The sequence below is a fragment of the Ursus americanus genome, chromosome 5 (assembly GCF_024610735.1).
Source record: "Ursus americanus isolate L20-20 chromosome 5, mUrsAme1.1.p, whole genome shotgun sequence".
Taxonomy (NCBI): domain Eukaryota; kingdom Metazoa; phylum Chordata; class Mammalia; order Carnivora; family Ursidae; genus Ursus; species Ursus americanus.
This window is the reverse complement of record NC_142131.1, coordinates 70,661,212-70,679,092: the sequence shown is the minus strand read 5'-3', so window position 1 is coordinate 70,679,092 and position 17,881 is coordinate 70,661,212. Positions and strand designations below refer to the sequence as shown.

General features: G+C 44.0%; 1 long non-coding RNA gene across 1 annotated transcript; it reads left to right on the top strand.

The window, feature by feature from the left end:
* The first annotated feature begins 701 nt into the window (after window positions 1-701).
* On the top strand, window positions 702-5,650 carry LOC123790594 (uncharacterized). The gene is made up of 3 exons (XR_006779132.2): window positions 702-891; window positions 4,561-4,885; window positions 5,414-5,650. It is a non-coding gene; the product is annotated as an uncharacterized LOC123790594 (long non-coding RNA).
* The last annotated feature ends 12,231 nt before the right edge of the window (window positions 5,651-17,881 follow it).

Genomic DNA, 17,881 nt, shown 5'->3' with positions numbered 1-17,881 from the left:
TAGAGATTTTCTCCTCTGTTAGCTCTTTAGGATAAACTGAGTATTTGGGGGGCCTGCTTGCCTGTGGCTCCTTTAGTCTTTCTTATGGCTTCTTTGTTTTGAGCCCTGGAATTTCCAAGGTCATGACCAAGTGAGCATAGGAGAAGAGGGATGATTGACACTTGTTACATTGCTATGGAAACACAGGTATCAACTCTGGCATAACTTAATTTTTGCGTGAAAGGTGCTTTATTTTAACTGATTGAATCCATACGTAGCCAGAACATAGGACCTCTGTCCATATGTCGGCAGTCCTTATCTGCATTTCAGGAATTATCTTCATTTCTAATGTTCTGTCTTCCTGTCTTTCCATGTGCCTGGACTGCAGGATGTATGTAATTGAGAATCCCTAGGCTCATAGGGCTTTAGGACCTATTATGTTGTGGTCATTTACATTTGCTGTCTGGCATTCATTCTCATTCTATTGGTAATAGTGTCTTAGGGCACCTGGGTGGCTCAGTTGGTTAAGCATCTGTCTTTGGCTCAGGCCCTGATCCCAGGGTCCTAAGATCGAGTCCCAAATCGGGCTTCCGGGTCACTGGGGAGCCTGCTTCTCCCTCTGCCTTTGTCTCTCACGAATAAATTAATAAAATCTTTAAACAAACAAACAAACAAACAAAAAAACCAACCCACATAATATCTTGTTTTTTCTTTAGGAGAACCACCTGTCCCCAACTCTCTATCCAGGTGCTGATGAGAACTCTAATGACAATTGTGCACGTGACCTGGGTCTGGCCAATCAGAGCATTTCATCCCCGTTGAGTCAGCCATTAATTCAGGGACGAATACTTAACACAGCCGTCTGATCAGGCTCAACTGTAGATTATCCTAGAACTTTCACTGGAGAAACAGGTAAAGAACCGCTCTTTCTTCCACTGGACTTGAAACCGTGAGGTTTTGAGTCTGGCGCTTCTGGCAGCCAGTGTGTTTCCGGGAGGAGAGAGAAAGTGAGTCCTAATGCTACCATCTGAGGTGACGCTTTGAGCCACGTCTGCAGTCAGCCTTCCCCTGGGCTTCTTAGTTTCAAGAGCCAGTACATTTTGCTGAAGCCAGTTTGAGCCAAGTTTCTGTCGTTATAACTGAAACGGTTCTGATCGATGCAAGGTGATTGCTAGGCTGGTTTTGCGTTCCCTGCGGAATAGAGAAGGGGGAGGGAACCTAAGAAACCGCTAGTTCCAGGAAACCTTGTCCAGAAACAGACTAGTGGGCACGTGGCGTGGTCAGTGGACACAGACCGTCTAGAACGCAGAATTAAAGTCTGTCCTGAAGGATCATGAGAATGTATTGATTCAAATTAAGGTTTATTATTTGTAAGCACTTGTGATCGTTTATTTAAAGTATTGGGGTAGCTGTAAAGTGTCCTCAGGGGAAGAAAACAAGCTTTGTATTTGAAGCTGGGGAAAGTGGTTTCATTGCTTGGAGCCGCTGCTTTCTCATCTGTAACGTGGGTATATCCTACTTCCGATAATCTAAAGGCGCATAAAGCACTCAGAACAGGATGTCTAGTACATCCTCAACAAATAGAAGCTATGACTATGATTAATGCTCTGAATCTCTCCTTTTTGGACTGTGCGATGGATCATATTAAATCCTTGAGCCAAAATTAAGAGTCAAAGTAATGTAAACTAAAGAATCTTGCCATTTGCTGGAACATGGGTGGAGCTAGAGAGTATTATGCTAAGCGAAGTCTGTCAGAGAAAGACAAACACCATATGATTTCACTCATTTGTGGAATTTAAGAAACAAAGCACACAAGCCAAGGTGGGGGGGAAGATATAGAGAGATAAATCAAGAAACAGACTCTTAACTTTGGAAAACACACTGCGCGTTACCAGAAGGGAGGGGGTGGGGGGATGGGTGAAATAGGTGATTGGGATTAAGGAGTGCACTTGTGGCGAGCACTGGGTGATGTATGGGAGTGTTGAATTCCTATATTGTACACTTGAAACTAATATAACACTTTGTGTTAACGAACTGGAATTAAAATAAAAACTTTAAAAGGCATAAAAAATAAAAATAAATAAAGTCAAGAAAATTCAGAATTTTGCCGTTCAGCATGACACGTTAGAAAAATGTAAAACAACGATGTAAGATTCTCATGTAATCTGAGACATTAAAGGCAGAATTGTGTAACAGGTGATAAGCAATGATATTAAATATTTTAAAATAGATCAGTAGCTGTAAATACACATGTAGTCAAATTTGCTGAATATTCTATGCTGCTCAGCTTCTTGTTGTTTATGCAACTCCAAACATCATTGCAGAGAACTGGGTCAATCAGAAATGAACTCTATTAAACAAACAAAAATAATAATTGCATAACTCTATAAATGCACTGGAAGTCATTGCATTGCACACTTAAAACAGGTGAATTTTTTAGTTACATAAATTATGCACCAATACAGCCATTAAAAGAAAAAAAAGTGAAAAGTGTTAACTGTAAAAAACAGTGTTTTCATGAACGAGTCACCAAGACCAAATAATTAAGTTTTAAAAGTGGTACTAATAAAAAACTAATTGTTGAGATAAAAAAAAAATAAAAAGTAAGCTAGAAGCACAAACTCTCTAGGATATTAGGTATGTTAAACATTCTTTAGACTGCCTAAGGTTTGTTTGCTAGCTCTTTCAAGTTGGTAGCCCAAGGGAAGCCTTTGTACTGGTTTTTTCTTATTTTTGATGAAGGACCAGGTTACCTAATGTTCCCCTTGCTCAGTTTAAGGCTGCTACAAGGTGTCAATGATAGTCTCCTGATGGAAGCAAGCGTTCAGGCCAAGCTTTATCTCCTGGGCACTTAAAAACAAAAGGGAAAAAAAACCCAACACAAATCAAAAAGCTCACTCCAAACTAATTTAGTACTAAGGGCCTGGCTAAACTTGTTTTCCAGCACAAGTTGAGAAGGTAAGAAATTCTATTGTCATTTTATAGGGGAGAAAAGTTAAGCTCAGAAAGAAAGAATGGTTCAAAGACACACACCTGGCAGTGTGGGTTTTTTTTTTTTTAATGTTTTATTTATTTATTTGAGAGAGAGAGTGATCAAGAGAGCACAAGCAAGGGGAGAGGCAGAGGGAGAAGCAGAGTCCCCGCTGAGCAGGGAGCCCAATGTGGGACTCGATCCCAGGACCACGAGATCATGACCTGAGTCAAAGGCAGAAGCTTAATCGACTGAGCCACCCAGGTGTACCCACAGCTGGTCAGTTAAGGAGCTGGGAAGATACTCCAGCCTGCCTGACCCCAGAGCCCTTGTACACATGGCCCCCTGTGTGGGCACCGTCAAGTCCCGCAGGATGGGAGTCTTCACCCTCTGGCTCCTGAGCCCACATTTGCTCACTGCAGGTCTGAGAGCATCAGGAGACCTAGTTCCCAGGAGTCAGTGTCCTCAGGAGCACCCAAAAGGCTGCCAGTGAGATTTTCCAGTGGCAAGTTACAGATGGTGGGGGCAGAATTGAATCACTCTGAGGAAAAAGGATGTCTTTCCTGGGAAAAATTGTTTTATCTCCTTGTTGCTCTGAAAATTTGGAAAAGATGTCTCGTTGTGGAAGGACAATCACTCCTCCCAAGAAAGGGGGGTAATCAGAAGGGGGAATGAAGCATGAGAGACTATGGACTATGAGAAACAAACTGAGGGCTTCAGAGGGGAGGGGGGGTGGGGGAATGGGATAGGCTGGTGATGGGTAGTAAGGAGGGCACGTATTGCATGGTGCACTGGGTGTTATACGCAACTAATGAATCATCGAACTTTACATCAGAAACCAGGGATGTACTGTATGGTGACTAACATAATATAATAAAAAAACATTAAAATAAAAAAAATTAAAAAAAAGAATTTCTCTAAAAAAAATAAGACTCAATCATTGATTTGATTACATGTGGTTAATATGGGAACCAGATGCGCATAAAAAGTATCTGTTCTTTAAACAACTTTTTGTAACCGTAGTCTGAAAGAGGGGAATAGAGATGTTTACTTGAAGCAAGTCATTAATGTGCATTTTGTATAGATAACGTGCCTTGTTCTACGATGAATTTAAAACAGTGGGAATGAAAACTTTCCACCACACTGGCAATCCTTGAAGTTTCCCCAGTTACTGTGATGGGTTATTTTCGGAGGTCTTTGTTGTTGCTGTCAGATGTTGTCATTAGCTTGGCTTCTTTCCCTGATATGTGTGTGTGTGTGAGTGTGTGCGTGAGTGTGTAACTTGGTGACCATGACCATAGAAATTAACAAAAGATCTGAGCAGATACTGAAACAGCTATTAATGGTCCTCATCATATAGCAATGACCCGTGTGCCCATAGTCAGGGCCACCCTATTGCACAATGCCAACGGTTCCATTTGCACGGTCTTCAGACATCCAGGGTTCCCTATAAGCCAAATGGGCCCATGCTGGAGACTATGGAGAGAGAAGGGCTGAAAGATGGTTGAGGTGTACATGTGTTATTTCTGGGCTGCCCAGAATTCATTTATTCTCTTTCTAACAGCTTCCAACATTAACTGGGAATCTACTCTTCTCCTATCTCCATGCAGGTGGAGCTCATTTCACCCCCCAGCCCCGAAGGTGGCACGTGACCCACTTCTGACCAATCAAAGCTTCATACTCCCCTAATTGCACCGATGGATAATGACAAGCCTCCAGGATCCCATGCATTTTTTTGTGTTTTTGTTTTGTTTTGTTTTTTTCTGAGATTTCTGAGCTAGACCTCCACGTAGTGACTTCTCAGTCTGGATACACGGTCAGTCTTCTTCTAAGAAGTTCCTGGGCTTTGGGGCCCTCATTGTGAAATCCTATTGATTTGAGCAGATCTAAAGCTGGGCAGGAGCCCTGACACAATGGCTGGAATACAAGCTTGTGGTGAGTTGGAGTCATCGATTTCTCCGTAATAAATGAGTGTTGTGTTCGAGGGACCTGTGTTCATGCAGAAGGGTGTCAGGGAGAGGAGTTTGGGGAATTACATCATGACAGGCTCTGGATATGAAACCTTCTGGAGGACTCCAAGATCTGACGTGTCCTCCAAGTTGCAATAAGTTCCCCCCAGGCTTTCAAGATCGCTATAGTCCAGGGCCTTGGCTCTATTCTTCTTCGTCCTTCAGTTAAATATTTTCATGCCAAAAGATCGAGCCCTTGCGCTTTCTCCAGGCATCTGGAGTCATCTCCAGTTTCTAAGGCTCCTTGGTTATTGTCTTTGCCATCTCTCATCTTTTCTCCCCCCACTACCAGAGGATTTGCCTCTGACAGTGTCTAAGCTTACATTCTTATTTAGTGTACCTGGAACTCTTTGGAGAAGAGTTATCATAACAATATCCAGTGAAAGAATGAATTCTTGTGGCAGACGTTTGGGAATTTATTTTCAATTTTTGTTGTTGTTGTTTTGGATCGTAGCTTGGAAACCTGTTCTGCTGACTCCGTGTGTATCAGTAAGCATCAGCCAGGACTCAAGGATTCATATTTCTCCTGTCACAGCTCTAAGGTATTCACTCCTCCCTCTATTTTTGCCTGACATCCTGCCTGCAGCGTCTGATTAACTCATTTGAGGGAAAACTATCTTACTCAGCTCTATTCATTATTCTTTTTCCAGGCTGGCCTAATAATGAAAAAAAAAAAAAATCCCCAAACACCCTGTATGGTCATTAGGTACCATGTGCCATCACCATTTATGGGGCCCAGAGTTTTAGAACTTCCCCAGGCACAAAGGACTCATGAATGATTGTGGATCATAATTGGGGATTTCTATTTATGTCATTCCAAGAGAGGTGTGTTTCCCAGGCTCTAAATCTGACGTTTCTCTTGCTCACTGAGTGCTTACTGCAGGACTCTGAAAGTTACTCATTGGCCTCCGTACTACCGGTTACATTAGTGCCATGATAAATTAATTCGAGGACTACTTGAATCACTGACCATAGCAAGTATTCTCATAAACCAGGCCTTTGGGCTCTGGTGGCAAATCGAAGAGCAGAGACAAGCACTGGAGGGGGCCTTCAGGATCCATACAGGAACCCACCTCTATGCGCATCAGTCCTGGAGGGCATTCTTTGGCAAAGTCAGAAGCAAGAGAAATAAGCGGCTCCGGGCGATATTTTCCTTGTCTTTACAGAGATCTGCAGATATTGGCCCTGCCTTTGTTCAGAAGAAGGTCTCGGGGTTATTAGAAGGGGAAGGAGTATGGGGGAAATAGAAACAGAACGGGCAGAGCCTAGCCTTAAACACAATGAATGAGACGCTTCCGTGGCTCTGTGCTCCCTCTTGTGGTGATGTGGTGCCATTGCTTTCAAACGACGGTAGACCCTCCAAGGCAGAAATCACCGAGCTGTTTAACGTGAGGACATACCCAGGTTGGACGTAACAATCCAGTAAGGCAAAGGGCAGGGGGTCTACTGCCTGTGGAAATTTTTTTCAGCGAGTCAAGGAATTCCACTTTTAAAAGTTGTAAATAAGCGTGTCAATCCCCTGTTTCCACCAAGAGATGGCTTCACAGTTTTTCCACCAAATGTTGGGCTCCTCGAGGAGTTTAGGAGTTGAGGAGGAAAGAAAAGCACCGGATTTTCACCCTTACATTTCAGCTGAGGGTCAATACTACAAATTTTCCCAACAAAGAATAAAATTGTACGTGCTGAGTTCATATAAACATTCCAATGATATTTTATATGTGTGACGTAAGTGATATAATAATACGCAGCGATACTGGAATTATTTTATTTATGGGTTTTTTACCCTCTATGATATATACCCCACTCTGCAGCACAGACAGGAGTGGAACAAATGGTACACTTTAACTGGGGAATTCCTTTTTTGAAAACCTGAACAGGATGGGCAGCTGTCCAAGAAAATAACGCCAGAAGTAGATTTTGTTTTTCGAGGAAAACGAGAGGGCAGCAGATGTTAAAGTGATGTGCGTTGCTGTCAGATCGTTCTCCGTAGAGCCAGGTGCATTCACTGTGTTGCTATTAGTCTTTGGTATGTTGGCATGTGAAGTTACATCAACATAAGAGTCTTTTCAGGCACAGATCCTATTAAGGGCGTTCTTTAACTGGCCTGGCTGCTTGGGCATCAGCAAGGTAGCCGTAAACATTTGTCTCCCCTCGGAGTGGAAGACAGCCTCCATGGTTTCTATGATCCTCCCCTCTTGGTATTCATACCTTTGTGTGATCTTTCCCCTTTGAGTGTGTGCTGGACTTCGTGACCTCCTTCCAGGGCATTGAATGCCACAGAAGTAATGGGATGCTACTTCCAAGATGAGGTTTCAAAAAGACAATGGTTTACCCAAACCTGGAAGCAACCAAGATGTCCTTCAGTAGGTGAATGGATGAGTGGTACATCCAACAATGGAATCTTATGCAACGCTAAAAGGAAGTGAGCTCTCAAACCAGGAAAAGACATGGAAGAAACTTAAATGCATGTCCCTAAGTGAAAGAAGGCCATCTGGAAAGTCTACATACTGCATGATTTCTACTATAGGATATCCTGGAAAAGACAAGATGACAGAGTCAGTAAAAAGATCAGTGGTTTCCAGGCATTAGAGAGAGGGAGGGATGAATAAAACGAGCACGGAGGATCTTTAAGGCAATAAAACTATTTTGTATGATACTACCTTGCCATTATACATTGGTCAAAACCAATAAAATGTATAAAACCAAGAGTGACATCTAATGGAAACTAGGGACTTTGGCTGATAATGACGTGTCAATGTAGGGTTATCGATTGTAACAGTGTACCGCTCTGGGGAGGGATGTCAACAGTGTGGGAGGTTGTGTGTGGAGAGAGGTAGAGGGTATGTGAAGACGCTCTGTCCTTTATGCTCACTGTTGTTGGAACCCCACAACTGCTCTAAAAGTCGTCTTATTTTCAAATAGATATGGCTTTATTTATTTATTTATAAATATGGCTTCTGTCTTGGGTGTCTTCTCTTGCTCTGTCATTTGCTCACTATGAGGGAAGCCAGCTGCCATGTTGGGGATAGACTTGTGGAGATGCCCATGTTGCAGAGAACTGATGTCTCCACCCAATAGTCAGCAAAGTCCACCAATGGCTATAGGGGTGAGCTCACAGTGGATCCCTCCCCACATGAGCCTTGAGATGACCACAGCCACAGTGGACACCTTGATGAGAGACGTTTTGAGAGACTTTGACCTCGAGCTAACCAGCTATACCATGCCCAGAATTCTAAACCACAAACACTGAGATAAGTAAATGTTTGTGATTTTAAAGTGTCTAGGCTTCATAGTAATTTGTTATGTAGAGTAGATAGCTCATATGCCTTTTAAGCTACCTCGCACAGGCAAATGTCAGAGATTCTTTAATACTGAGAAGTAGAGGAGAGGATGCATAGTTCATACCAGGAATGCCATGCACAGTTAAACATAAATATATCCAACTGCCTACGAGTATAAAGTTAGAATCACTGCGTGGTTCTAGAGTAAAATATCAATCCCTTCTCATAAAATAAAGAAAAATAATTTTTGCTGGCACTTATGATTTACTAGACACTTAAATGGTATCTTTCAGGAGGAGATTAGGGTAGTTAAATAATTTAGATAGAAGGAGAGGAGATGGGATAAGAAGTCAAGTGTCACTTTCAAGTGATCAGTCTTTCCAGAACCTTCCCTTGAATCTTCTATATCCTCCACTACTCCATGACAAATAGTTAGGCCTTCCTCTTGTCCACAATCATAGTGAGATATTTGATACATATTTTTCTCAGTAACTGATAGAACAAACAAGCAAATGTCAGTAAGGATAAACAAGACTTGAATAACATTATCTGCAAACTTGACCTCAAGGCCATATACAGAACCGTGAGCTCCAAACTGCAAGATACACATTCTTAAGTACACATAGAATCTGCACTATAATTGACCACATGGTGGGTCCTAAAGGCAACCCCAGTATATCTAAAAGGATTGAAATCAGAGTGTGTTCTCTGATAATAATGCAATAAGCTCAAAATCAACAACAAAAAGATTACTAGGCAATCCCCTCATGTTGGGTGTTAAGAACTATACCTAGGTGGCTCAGTCCTTAAGCATCTGTCTTAGGCTCCTTCGGCTCAGGTCATGATCCCAGGGTCCTGGGATTGAGCCCCGCATCAGGCTCCCTGCTCATCGGGAAGCCTGCTTCTCCCTCTCCCACTCCCCCTGCTTGTGTTCCCTCTCTCGCTCGCTGTGTCTCTCTCTGTCAAATAAATAAAAATCTTAAAAAAAAAAGGAACTATACCTGTAAATAACACCTGTATCAAGAAAGAAATGATAATAAAACTAGAAAACATTTAAACCTGGAAAACCTGAAAGTTTTGTGGAAGTATGTGGTAGGAGGACAAGAAACAAGGCTGTGGATTTTAATGATGAACCACAGAGACTAAGCAAGACAGAAAGGAAGACAAGGAGAGGCTGTAGGCATCGAGAAAGCCATGGGAGTCATGCACTGGGGGTCATGATGGCAGGGAAGAATTCCACAGTGGTAGCCCTTGGGCTGGAAAGCTGGCATGTTTGGACATATTTTCAGAAGTGGTAAGAGGCGATGAACATGTCCAGGATGTGACCGTGGGAGAAAAATGCCAGCAGTGGTTTGGATAGAAAAAGTCCCTGGAATTGAGAGCATTAATAACGAGGAGGCAGTGGACAGACGGCACACGTGTTCCTGAGGGCTCCAAGCAGAATGGAGGGAGTCGAGGTGAACAGCAAGGCAGCAGAAATACACCGTGTGATGAATGTCGGTTCTACAGGGGAAGCCAGAAGATTGAAAGCAGCAAGCTATGCACGCGGGCACTAAACCCCAAGGGGCTCAAGTGTCAAAAGAGCAGGTGTGCAAGATAAGCCAGGTTTACTCCCAGAGCACATTTCATCAAATTCGTTCTGTAAAGAAAGACAGAAATGGCAGTAGCTCACCATATACTGAAAATGGTTTTCAACCTTTCTACAATGCCCTAGATTAGTGGCTGCTTCCCACTGGGGGAAACCAGGGGAGGTCTTAGTCCTCACAATGCAGCCTCACTAAACATGCCCCTTCTCTGTAGTCTCAGCTTCTCCCTGCGAAGATTTGTTCCCTGAGCAATACACACGCCTGCTTGTGGTTTCTCTAAGGGAGATACACGTCCTGGCATCCAGGTGTCTCTAGAACAGGCTTCACAAGCTGCACAAACACTGTGATTTCTTTAGCATGACATCTCTGCTTGCAATCAAGTGGGTTTTAAGCTGCAACACATGGGATTGTATGGAGCTTGAATTGTTTATAAAAATTATTCACTTGTATGACAACACGGGCACATTTTCATGTGAAAAACAGGTAAAGCCAGTCTCCTTGATCACTGCCGTGGTCCCCAACCCACAGTGAGAACTGACAAGTTATCTGCTGGTATGTTCCTTCTGGGCTTTTTCCCGAGCGTTTATATACTTATAATGTAGTTTGCACGAAAGATCATTTCATTTCCCTGCTTTTCAAGGGTTTCCCATTATACTTAGAATAAAATCTATACTCCCAACTGTGGCTTACAAGACTAGACACAATCTGGTCCTTGTCTATCTCTGATCTCACCGTTCCAGGTGGTGTAAGGGTGTTTTCTCCCACAGGGCTGTGTATACGCTATTCCTTCTGTTCTGAAACCTCTGTCCCAATGCTTGTCTGATGGGTTCTTCTCACTGTTCACGACGCAGCTGCAAACTCATCTCTTCACAAACCTGTCCTAGGTATACCTTCTCTAAATCAGCACCTCCCTCCTGTCTCTGCTTCCAGTCTCTTCTGAATCCCACTACCTTGTTAGAGCAACAGAGCTAAACCCCGGGGTGATGGTGGGGGGGGGGGGTCTGACTCCTCCCTCCACTACGTGCTAAGTTATTTACTGTTTTTGTGATTTTAGGTTCCTCATCTGAAAACAAGGATAATGACATCTTCTCCTTTATAGATTGTTATGAGACCAAATGAGCTAATATTTATAAAACACTAAGAAAGTGCCTAGAACATAATGGACCCTGATAAATGGCTAAATTCTTTCCTTAGCACTTGTAATCATTTGGAATCATTCTTTTATTTGTAGGTTTATCATCTCTTTTCTCTAGAATGGAAGCCCAGTAAATCTAGGGACCTTGTCTGTTTGGTCCTTAGCGCAAAGAATAACGCCTGACTAGCAGTGCACGAATATTAATAAATAAAGGTGGAACGTATGAATATTCAAATCTTAACTCCTGCATAGGGTTCTCTGTGCACAAGAGATATGGTTAAAATGGAAAACATGGTCCTCCTTTTAATACATGCTTTTAACTTTTTTTTTTTTAGATTTTATTTATTTGACAGAGAACACATGCACAAGCAAAGGGAGCGCATAAGCAGGGGCAGCAGCAGGCAGAGGGAGAGGGAGAAGCAGACTCCTCACTGAGCAGGGACCCCTACGTGGGGCTCAATCCCAGGATCCTGGGATCATGACCCGAGCCAAAGGCAGACACTTAACCAGCTGAGCCACCCATGCTTCTAACTTTCATAGGCTGGCCACCACTAGGGGCTTTCCCCGTAGCTTAAGCATCTTACCCTAGAATGGACATAAACTCCTCCAAGACGGCAGAGTAAGACTGAGCCAACTGCTGTTCACTCCTATGTCTTCACTCTTCCAAAAGAGCACAGGATACGTAAGGTCAGGGTAGCAGCCGCCACACTCCCATGATATTTATAAAAATACCACCAGCAGTTATCACAGGCAAAAATAACATTTCCAGATCCCAGCACAATTCCAGACCGATACTGCAGTTGCCAGCCCGTTGATTTAGGATTATCTGGGGAACAGAGAAAGGAGAGAAGCTTCTTGTCTGAGCTTGTCAGCTTACCGGTCATACTGGGCAAGTTAGCCAGGACCGGTGACCCTGAACGTGGCGGGGAAGATCTTCTGTAAAAAGGTCAGATGTGGTTCCGCAGACCCTGGCTTTCTGCAGCTGCTCTGCAGAGATGGTGCTTTCGACGCCCAGGGAGGGCAGGCTCACAGAAACTTTCCTACTCCAAAACAGCCTAAACCTTTCTTTCCTGAAAATACCTTCTTACTGCATCAAGTTTAACTTGGGTCATCTACCCAAGGCTGAGAAACCAGCTAAAGGAGAAAACAAGTAACCAAAAAAATCCATTGGATTTCTACTGGCTAAGCTGAGCTTGAGAAAAAGCCAGGTCGGAAGGGCTCCGTTCCTGCTACTAGCCGTGGGTCTGAAATGCACGCAAAGGACAGCAGCTCTAGGGTTCCCCCAGAGAGCTCCGTGTGACTCAGGAAAGAAACGTCTATCCCCATCCAAGATTTGATTCTGACTTAGGCAGTCTGAGTTCCTGGAAAGCCTGTGTTGATCTCCCAACTCAGCTACTGTGCTCTCCAACTGCCCTCAATCAGCCTACACCCGCACAGTGTCAAACCAGCCATGGTGAATACCGATGTCTTCACCATTCCTTGTCATCTTTTAGTTCTGGATGGTGATTCTTATCTTTCGCCACCCTGGGCTCAGGTGTTGGGGTTCAGTGTGGACTTCTCCCTATTTCACAGCTCGAGCTCTGCAAGCACAGGGTTAGAAGAGGTATGCCCACAGGATAAAAGAAAAGAAAACAGATTAAGAAAACGTGTATGTTTGTCCTAGTGCCCAAGGCCAGGCAGGTCTAGGCTGGCCACTCCGTGGCTCTGGTGATCGTGGAGACGAAGCTGCTGTATTGGGAAAGAAAGGACAGGAAGGAAGTGGCCGAGCCTCTGCCCAGCTGAGAAGCAGTCTTGCCTGGCTTGCTGATCCATGGGGTAGAGGAGAGGAAGCAGAGGAAAGCCCTCTGTGCCGGTGCAGGGAGTGAAAGAGACATGGGGCTTGGTTACTAGCCTTCAGAGCCTGGTATCCTCACTCAGTAGTAAATGTGGTTCAATGTATGTGTCTTTGGCCGTTCAATCAGGTGAGCCATTCCTCCTTCTCTGGGGGATATGTATGAAGTGGGGCCATATGTAAGAAGGCCTAGATATGTCTGCTTGTTCATTGTTGTTAAAGGTATTCTCCAACAATAGGAAGTGGCTTCACTCTGGCAGCAAAAAGAATCCCCTTTCACTGCCCTGTTGTATCCCTCTGTGCTCTCCCCGCTCTCCATAGAGCAGCAGGACTAAGCCATAAAGCTCAGTGTCTCCCTTAGAAAAGTAACCCCTTAGAAGAGACATCCATACGGTGGGAGCAAAGAGGACAAACTTAGGAGGAGTTCTGACCAGCAGGAAAAATGACGTAGAATTCTCACTGGGGAGAGGATGGAAAAAGATGAGGAAGGTAGCTAAGAGGGGGTGTGCTTAGCATGGTTTCTTCAGAGACCCAGCCCCCCTGTTCCCTTCCTGGGCCTGAGCTTGAAGAAATGAGGCCACGAAAAGGATAATTCTGACTCTGAGAAGTCAATGCCAGTACAAGTGACCTCGAATTAGCAAAGGGTAACTAACTGTGGCAGAATGGCAATGGCCTTGGTTTATGGGATGGGGGAGCCGAAGGTCCTACTCCTGTCTCTTTTGGCTCCTGGCTGGCATGGAAGAGATATATACATATATATTTTTAGCTTGTTTTAAAATTCTATTTGAATAATTTTTTATTTGCCTATATATGTTTATAAATCTAGACTTATATAGAAGTTGCTAAAATAGTTCAGAGTGAGAAAGAACACACAGCAGATTCTAGGAATATCGAAGCCCATGCCCTTTGTCAGTAGCTAGAGGGAAAGCAGAGGCCAGGATGGCTTTAAGGTCCACCCCCGGCCTCTGTCAAACCTTTCCTCTACTTTAAGATGACATTTAGGCAAGAAGGAGGAGGGACGAATCTTGAAAGATCACATTTCCCCAAAATAGACCAAGTTACCCTTACCTGGCAAGTTTAAATGTCCTTTTTTGCCTCCCCTCCCACAAGAAAGAGGACTTGAGAGCAAAGTAAGACCACTAGAGAATAATCTACACTTAACATAGCAGCACTCTTGCAGTGTATTAACTTACACACCTTGCTCTACTAAGATTTGTGTCCTAAATCTGCACCACCTCCGATATTCAGGACATATTTATTTGAGGACTCACTGTACCAAGCACTAGCATTTACTCAAGCCCGATGCCCCCTTGGCCCTGGTCTGGGACAAGCCAACTCCAGTTGTGAGTCTTGGACCTGTTGGAATGGCTGCCCGGCAGTGGCTGAGAAACCCTTCCTTCCCGCTGCTGTTGCAAGCCTTAGGTTGAAAGCACTTCCTCCTCAGTTACAACTGGGTTGATTTTGAACCTGCATTTCTAAAAGTAGGAATCGTGAACCTAGCCTTTGTTTTTGCCTTGTACTTTTTTTTTTTTTTTAACAGAAGAACAGGGTTATTGGATTAAACGAGAAAGATTACAACACAAGATAGAAACGATGTCCCGCCGTGGGGTTTTGGCCCTGAAGCCACCGGAGGCTTGGTGAAGGAGCCAACGCACCTCTCTTTAGGCCTCCTTGTGGGATCGAGTCTGAGGAATTTTGGCTGTGCTCAGTCGCCCTAATTCCATCCTTCGTGGGAAGGAAGCAGGGACGTGGAGACCAATAGTCGCTGAGTTGTCACACTGGCTCACTCTTGAACCTAGGATTGCTATTGGGTCCAGCCCCAGGCTCACTTTTTTACATCTTGATCAGAGCCTACTCGAAATGCCTGCGGACCAAGGCCAGGCCTTCCTCGTGAGCTATCCGCAAAGAAGTTGGAGGTTGGTCGGGTCGGAGGAGCGCGTGGAGAAGCCTCTAGCTAGAGCGGAGGGTGGGCGGCACCAGCCCGGGTGGGCGACACAGAGGTGAGCCCCGCCTCCGGGCGGCGCGTCCCCATTGGTTGGAGGCGGTGCTGGGGCGGGGCGAGGTTCCACCCAAAGCGCCGCAAGTGACTTCTCTCCTAACACCCGGTTTTTTAGTCTTTGGGTCCAGAGCTCTTGGGGCTGGCCTTCCAGGGTTACAGGGAGCACCAGAATCCAGGGGTCCAACGTCATAGGTCTTGGACAAATGTCTAAGAGAGCAAGGTGCTGGTTTAGAGGTGAGCGTTCTGTGAAAGAAAGGACTGGCCTTTGGAGGTTTGGGCTGGAGTTGCAGAGGAAACTTTCCTGCTCAGCCTGGGCCATGAAACCAAACTGGATGCTCCAGATGTCTGTACACAACTCCAGCCGTTGCGTCGGTAAGCTTCCCAGAGGCAGTTTGCCCCAAATCGTGCTCAGAATCGCAAGCCACAAATAACGGGGGTTATTATTTCTGTCGTTCCCCCCTCACATTCACATTCAATTAAATCACAAAAACCTGACTCCATTTCCAAAAATATCTCCGGGTTTTCCCTGTCCAACATTTCCTCTGCTTTACTGGAGGCTCCATAATTTTTCCCAGTAGGTTTTTGCTCGCCTTGTTCACTTCTGATCGATCCTCAATAATAGGGCAGAGGGAACTCTCCGCGATGTTAATGTGTAGTCTGGAGTAATCTTGCTTAAAACCGTTTGAAGCACTCAATTAAAACATCTAAACGTGATCTGACCGGCTGGTCATTTCTGCGGCTTTACCCCTCCCCCACCCCTCAGCCCCATCTAGCTAGTGTTTGCGTTGCCTGTAATTTTATTTGCAGAGCTCACTTCCTAAGGTTCTTCGTGTGTCATCTCCTCTGGACATTTTCCTTTGTCCCCAGCAGGGCTAGGGGCCCTTTGGGCACTCTTGATGTGATGTTTTGGATACGGGTCTGGGAGCAAGCTATCAAGAAAGAATTCTTGAGATGTTTTCAGTGCAAAACGTGGTTTTATTAAAGCACAGGTGTGATGTCAAAGTGGGGTGTCTCTTGATCAGATGGGGGCCCCCAAATGTGGGGCGACGAACTGGTGGAGGCCATTGGTGCGGTGGTGAAAGTATTCACCTGAGGCAGAACAAAGGCAATAGAAGTTTATCGAATACACTGCCAGGGAGCGGCTGTCTCCAAGAAGGTAGTGGGTGGGGGCTGTTTTTAAAGGGGGAAGACAAGGAGGAATCTTCCCCTTTTTTGGGGGGAACTGTGCCTAGTTGTAAATAGCCCGTTGGTTACGTAGGGCCTATGGGTATTTTGAGATGGGTCTCCTGAGGGGCCTGTCCGTATTCAGCCAGGTGGTTACTATGGTCTTTTCTGCATTCCATCACTCATGCCTGTTGGCCTAAATGTGGCCTCTACAACAGGGGCAGAACCCATGGGCAGAAAGAGCTGCACTGGGATTGTGAGGAGTGACTGATTATATACCTTTTAGATAGTAGGGGTTAGGGAGAGCGTAAGTCTCTGAGGAATTTGGAAGTAAGTCTTCCCGGACCTTGAGGGGCTGGCAGTTGTTAAGATAAGGTTCGTGAGACCATTCAGATGTATATCAATGGGCAATATGTTGGAAGGATGATTGCTCACATATATTTTGGGGGTGGGAGTATAGATAAAGGAAGTTTCCAAAGGGATTTTTATATGTTAAAGAAGACTTATATGATTCTGGAGGTTGGGTTAATGTCAAGCTAAGGTTGCTTTTTGCCTCTAGCCAAGTATTTTTATTTTTGTTTTTATATTTTTATTTTTGAAATTTAAATTCTAGTTAGTTGACATACAATTTAATATTGGCTTTAGGAGTAGAGTTCTGTGGCTCATCATTTACACACAACACCCAGTGCTCTTCCTAAGTGCCCTCCTTAATGCCCATCCCCCATCTAGCCCATCCCCCACCCACCACCTACCATCTACCCTGCTTGTTTTCTATCCTTGAGTCTCTCATGATTTGTTTCCCTCTCTCTCTCTCTCTCCCACCCTCCCAAATGTTCATCCATTTTGTTAAATTTCACATATGAGTGAAATCATACGGTATTTGTCTTTCTCTGACTTACTTCACTTAGCATAATACACTCTAGCTCCAATCACATTGTTGCAAATGGCAAGATTTTATTCTTTTTGATGGCTGAGGCCTATTCCATTGTGTGTATGTATACATACACATATATGTATGAAATATATATCTTATATAGATATCATATATATATATATATATATATATATATATATATATATATATATATATATACATATCACATTTTCTTTATCCATTTAACAGTAGATGGGCATTTGGATTCTTTCCATAGTTTGGCTATTGTTGACAATACTGCTGTAAACATCAGGGTGCATATACTCCTTCCAGGGTGTATTTTGTATCCTTTGGGTAAATACCCTGCAGTGCAATTGCTTCTATCCAAATACTAACACTAAGGCAGTTGAGTTCCTTGAGCAAGGTCACTCTGGCTGCCTCCAGTATTTGTCAATGAGCTGCGTGTTGTAAGGAGTTTTAATTTTTCTACATTTCTTTTCCCTTTGTTCTCCACATCACTATTAGCAGACCTGTGCAGATTTATCATGTGTTTAATCGTACTGCATTTTTATGAAAGGTTTACTTTTCATAACTTTGAATAGCTCTGGAGGAACTTATTCACCTGGAAACTTGTGCCTACCACCCATAGATGCTTAATAAATGTTAAATGAATGAATTACATCATATGACCTTTCTCAATATTCAAAAGCAAAGATCATTTAGAAGCACTTGTTTAAAACTTTTTTTTCTTTTGGTCCCCAGAGATTCTACTTTGGGAGGTCAGTGTGAGGGTTCAGGACTCTATATTTTTGACAGTTCTTGGATGATTTTCATGCACGAGATTCAGGGATTACATTCTAAGTACAGGGTACCTTTTTTTTCCTTCGGGGCTATGTCTGAAAGCTATTTAAGGATAGGGGCTGCCTCCTGTTTCTCTAGGCTAGCGTCTAAGTCCAGAAAACACTTTGTTGAATGAATGACAAAACGATGGGAGAATGGATGCCATGTCAGCCATTTACCACACAGGTCCTAGAGGATTCCATCATTTCTAG